The following is a 6,636-nucleotide window of genomic DNA, read 5'->3' as shown; positions in this document are numbered from 1 at the left end:
TGTCTTGAATTTAGCTATTTTCTAGCTATTTTTCAGTCGACTTTAGCGATATTTTTGGGAAAAAAGTTGGCAACAGTGCATGAGTGTGCTTTGTTTATATGGAACATAGCTAACTCATGTTAATAAGAACAAATTGCAAAATTTCATCTTCCCATGCAATATAAATTTTTTTATTAAAAAATTGTTGGCCTAATTGTGAAATGTAATTTGGTCTTTCCCAAAGAAAATAAGTAAAAACTAAGTAAAAAAATAATATCAGAGATGACAAAGGGTAAATTAAATAATGAGAACGCTAGGGGTCATAACATTTAATCTGAGTAGTTTTCATTATTATTTTCATCACTTGAATCTGAACTTGAAACACAATATTAGGGATGTGTTATTACAATTTTCGATAAACGTCGACATCGACACAATACTGTTACAAAATACCCAAACAGTGTCGACGACGATATAAAACGATGACGACAACCAGAATAAGGGTGATTATTTTTTTCAAATAATTAGTTTTTCAACAATCTTCCAAATGCTAGGGTATGGTCATTGCCATCTGTCGTTGAAAAAGAGAAACAAAAAGCAAGATCAATACGCCATCAAGTGACAAAACATGTGCTGTATTCTCGCCAACCCCTATTGCAACATTAGCTAGCTTTTCTTCGGTGCAAAGTCAGACTTAAATAATTCACATAGTACATAGTATTACTACATACTTATAACACATGAGCGCAATTTTCTAAACATTCCAACTTCACTGGTATAAAACCACTACGCGAAAATATTAATAACCTATGTACTACAAAAACCAGTGTACAAAAAATAAATTCAGCATGAGAAATATTTGAAAAACATATTCCATAAGCTGGAATCACACGATTGCCTGACACAATTTTTATTGTGCTAGATTGCCGAAAAGGCCAAATAGCACCAATCAAATTCTCTACGATCATACGATTGCCTTATTTTGGCGCAGTTGGAGATTGCGAAAATAATTGCCGTAGTGCTGTCACACGACAGTTGAAATGTACAATGCTTTGCTACAAGCTTAACTAAATAACCAATAAAAATAATTACTAAAAAAAGTATATTTTAACTTTTTCTATCTCCATTAGAGGGCGCCAAATCAGAAGAAAAAACTGTTAGGGAAAAACTTACATTTTTATGTTTTAGGAAAATATTTTCCAAAAATTTATAATATATATAATTTTTATGGATTTTTTTTAAAAGATATCTCAGATTTTCTTTCTTTTCATTCTGAATATACCTTATGACATATCCATTTAAGATCAAAAAAGAAAATCACCACATTTTGATTATACCTATATAAACATTAAAAAAATGTTTTTTTTTTTAATTTGAAATTAATTGCTTCACATGAATTGCTATAGTTCGCTTGTTTTTCAATATCAATATTTGGTTATTATTTATAAACATTCAATTTAAAAGAAACTAAAAAGAGTCATTTAGTTTTTAATATTTTTAGTACCTTGTATCCTATACTATAAAAATTAAAATAATTCTACCACATTTTGGTTAAAACTAATTTTTTTAAAATTTATTTTAAACTCCTAAAAATTGTATTTTTATATTACTTTTACTAATATTGTTTGTTTGTAATATCTTATTGTAATAAAAACCTGCAGGTTTTATGCTAATTTCTCTTATATTCGTTTAGGAAAAATTTTGTTCAATTCATTGGGTTTTTTATGGAAATATCAAATGCATATTTAAATTGTATCTATCTATTGTATCAAGATCGCTGCTATTTGTTGAAATTTTAATAAGGAAAATAAATATTTGTTAACTTAGAAATTCATAAGCTACATAGTATTGGTATTTTGGTTTAAATTTAACGCTATATTGTTTTATTCTTTAACTCGTCGAATTTCGTAATGAACAGTAAAGCCAAGTTAAGTAGCAAGTATCTAAAATGTTATTTTGTTGTTTAACAAAATTTTCAACAGGTCTACGTAGTAGCTTTTGAAGGAAATTAACTTCCTTTCCGTTTTTGACTGGCCTGATATACACAACTTACCTTGCAGCAACTAAACATTCTCTAAAGGTAATCGAAATATTATAAAACACCAAAATATGGTTTTAATTACAAATTTTATTTCAGATTTTGGCATCCAATTTATTACTGCAAATACCTGCTTGTATTTGAACTAGCCCAAATTTCTTATTAGAAAATTGAATAGGATTACATCTTTCAGGGACTGACATTGTCCTCAGAAATCTTTTGGGTCATCTGATTCTCTGTGGTTTGGCTAATACTGTTTGAAGACAGAGTTTTCCGTTCAGGCAGAGGCAGGACTTTCAAGTTTTCTTAAATAAAAAGTACAGATAGTGAAAGATATGACTTCTAATGGTTAAATTATCTAAAAAATTAATTTTTGAGAAGATTTCGAGAAGAAAATGTTTTGAATCCACTTATAGATAATCCGCCGATTTTTGGGACAAATTTCGAGCTATTTTGCAATTCGACCCGTTCTTGGTGGTTAAAAAGGGCCTTAAATATCAAAGTATATTGATGGACTTGTGAAATAATCTTAAAATTAGTTAAATTTAACACAAAAAGTTCATAAAATATAACGAAAGTTTAGATTATCGTGGATTATCGTTATTTGTAAGCGGTTCAAAACTTCTTCGGCTCGAAATTTTTTCAAGAACAAATTTTTTTAAGTAATTTCTTTCATTGTTTTGACTTTTTATTTAAGAAAATTTGAAAATTGTGGAGTGTAAATTACAACAATTACAATTTTAAAAATTTCTCCACCGCCATGTCCCCTCTTCTCCTCTGCAGAACCATGGAAGATCTTTCAACGGACTGCAAGTAAGTTTTTATTTTGAGTTTTTTTTTTATATTAATTAAAGCGAAAATATCATTGATTTACTTTTCTTATTTTTGTATTTGTTTACATTTTTAAAACAATTCTGTTTGTTCTGTAAACCGAATCCGAGTAATTTCTCGTTTAAAAACGAGTTTTCATAATTTTTCTGGTTTTAAAACCGAGTACACAAATCTAGTCGAAAGTAAATCGAATTTAATTTTATTCTAATAAATTAAATAATTATTTTTTGCGTTTTTTAATACAATTTTTTAATTAACTTAATATAAATGCTATATGTAATATAATTAATATTAATATAAATGCTATATATAATAATAAGAGTGTTCGTTGTATAGATTTTTTTTTAAAAAGAAGGAAAAAAACTAATTTGTACAGAAAGTATAGAAAAAAAATAAATTGGGAAGAGAGTGTTATTGATTTCCAATATAAAAAGAAGATGATTCAGTATAAGAGAAATTAGTTTAAATTCAAGGAAAAACAAGTAGGAAAGTATAGTCGGACATGGCCGACTATATGATACCCTACACCATGGGTATATTTTAAAAATTATTTATTTTTCATAAAGAAACTTTTATGTTGAATTTTACCATTATTCCGATGTATTTAAGCAATATATATTTATGAAAAACTAAATTTCTAAAAGAGACTTTATATGGGAGTTAGGGTCAAATAAGGGCCGATCCTCAACAAATTGGGAAGAGTAATGTAATTTATTTAGTTGTGCTAAATTTCATCGCGATAGTAATGGTTATAATTAAATTTTTGGATGATTAAGTTATGTTAATCAACTCAGAAAGTGATTCTGAGTCGATCGGTATACTTTGTGGGTGTATTTTTATGCGTTACAAACATCAGCACAAATGTATAATACCCTTCCCACTGTAGTGGTGTAGGGTATAAAAACAAATAAACTAAAGTTCTAGATACCAATACCCTATACGTGTTGTTAATATAAATTTAGTATATTGTCGCTAATAACTTCTTAAAAAAGCTGTACGGATTTCACAAAAATAATTGAAAATTAGTTTGAAATTAATATTTACATTGAATTTTATTTACTTATATTTTTTCTCCTTTTGAGAGAATAATTTAGAATTAATTATATTCGGGAAATTAATTTTGCTTCTAATTTTTCTTTTAACTTCTTAATTCATTTAATTCTACATTTTTTTGGATAAATTCCTAATTAAATGGAAAAATATTAGAATTAACCAATTTGAATTGATTTTTTAATAAAAATATGTGCGAAAAAAATTTCTTAGACTTTTCCTTATAGAAGGGAGAAGATTTTCGGGTTCTTCTGATCGTTATTATGAGCAATGGTTTGAGGTGGGTTTTGAGCCACAAAGGAATAAGATCTTTCCTTCAGATAAATGTTCATATTTACTAAAAGCAAATATAAATTTCAACACCAAATAAAATTACACCATTTTTCCATCCCATTATTGTGGGGAATTAAGTTTAGTTTACCCGTCCATTTTTATACCCTACACCACTTTAGTGGGGAGGGTATATTGGCTTTGTGCTGATGTTTGTAACATACAAAAATATTCATCCTATACCCACCTTAAAGTATACCTAGAATCGTAGGTATTAGAATCGGCTTAGAATCGTTTTCTGATTCGATTAAGCTATGTCCGTCCGTCCTTCCGTCTGGCTGACTGTCCATATAAACCTTGTGCGCAGGGTACAGGTCGCAATTTTCAAGATAATTGGATGAAATTTGGCACGCACGTTTTATTTGGCCCAAGAACGAAGTCTATTGAAAATGGTTAAAATCGGTCCATTATTTCACCTAGCCCCCATAGAACAGAACCCCCCGAAAAGGGCTTCTGAGCTCATAATTATGTAAGTTTTATCGAAGTCTTGATGACCCTGCCAAATTTCATAAAGATCGGGCCCATACAAAGTCCGCTTCAGAAAATTACTTGAATGACCAAAATTAACTTATAAACACAAATATCGCGATGAAATTCAGCACAATGAAATATTATGTAAATATAAATATATTCACAATTTTATCGGGCTTGGTCCATATTTGCCCCTAGCCTCCATATAAAGCCTCTTTCAGAAAATTAGTTTTTCATCCATAAATTGCTTAAATGTATCGGAACAATGGAATATTGAAGATAAATGCTTTATTATAAAAAATAAATCACATTCAATATTCATAACTGGAGTAGGGTATCATATGGTCGGCCACGCCCGACTATACTTTCTTAATTGTTTTAGTTTGTTTTATTTTCCATTCGGGACTCTGTAATAATAATGAAGTGGCAAAGAAATTTGTAAGAATTGGGTCAAGAACCTCCCCAGCCACTGAAGCTAGTCATATAGACGGGTCCCACCGACTCCAATCTACAAATTTTGACATGTTATTTAAGGTCTTGCTTACATATACCTTCCTTGACTTTCCTTGTCAACTGTTGCCTCATTACAAAAAAGGCGTCCAACGTGGGGCCTACTTAATTCGATGGGTTATGTGTGAAATGTGGATTTCATCGTCGAGATAGCAAGTCTCATTCAAGGGGAGGTGCAGTAACTCTGTGTCTCAGATTTATCTCTCCTGTGTAGCAGTATTATCTGTTTGCATAAATTCAATCGTATAGACTTTATTTTCATATCAATCGGATTGAAAAATTAAAGAATTATAAGATTGTAATAAAAATACCTTCAGGATTTCGGTATCTGTCGTGAATTTGTACGGATATTTTCGACCGTTTGGATATTTAAATATATTTTACCTTCTATAATTTCCCCTAAGAATGAGGTTTTTTAAATACCGAAAATTATTGAATGAACAACAAAGATTTAAGATAAGATAATTTTTACTGGAATATTGTTTTTTTTGCTATTTACGGCGAATTCCAATCCGATTAATGATTCTTAGTTTGCAGTTATGATGGATATTTGATTCAATTGATTTGATTTGCAATATACCAGTTTTTTATTATTTTTGAATATGAACTGAAATCTTTTTCTCGACTACAGATAAGGAAAGTCATTATATTATTTTGATACAAATTTATAATTTTTGGGATTGTTTTTCTATCATCGATAAAATATCAAGAAAATTTATTGTGATTTAATTGGTATTAATTGGCTTCATAACTAGCAGTTCTGAAAATCAATTTAATTGTTTTCGGGTTATTTTCTCTGGAAAATAGGAAAAAATATTCTTATTTATGTTGCATGCTTTTAACTTCTTGTTTTTTTGAGTTTTTGAGTACAATTTAAAATTTTATAAATAAATATAAATTATTTTTCAAAATAGCGGTAATGCGAAGCAACGAGGATATTCCTCTAGCTACCGAAACTTCCTTAGGTTAAGGTTGTTCTTTATGCGAAAAGGATATGGTAAACGTAAGCCTTTGTGTTTCAACTAAATGTAAACATTCTTTCCACCGGGAATGCATATCGAAATGGTTAGCTGAAAACAATGAATGTCCAAATTGTGGAAAACTATTACATGAAAAGGATTTAATTCATATAGAAGCTAAACAAGTAGAAAAGCAAAAATCTACTCTATATCGTGGGGTCGTGGATCTGCAGTTACGATTTATGATACAAGATCTAGTAGGTTACATAAGGACTTTAAATGTAGCACCGAAGGTAGGGGAAGCTAATGTTACTGGTCAAAAATCAATTTAAAATAACAAATAATCCAATTGATCAATACAAATATTACGTTGCCAGTAGTCTCTTTTGTCTTGAAAATAAAAGATGCTTAATAACTACATCAACAAAATGAAAATAAACATTAAAATCAATCCAAAGTCATTTTAAA

The sequence above is a fragment of the Lucilia sericata genome, unplaced genomic scaffold (genome assembly GCF_015586225.1).
Source record: "Lucilia sericata isolate MDLA Ls3-8-SP2 unplaced genomic scaffold, ASM1558622v1 Contig000321F_arrow, whole genome shotgun sequence".
Lineage (NCBI taxonomy): Eukaryota > Metazoa > Arthropoda > Insecta > Diptera > Calliphoridae > Lucilia > Lucilia sericata.
This window is presented reverse-complemented; position numbering follows the sequence as displayed.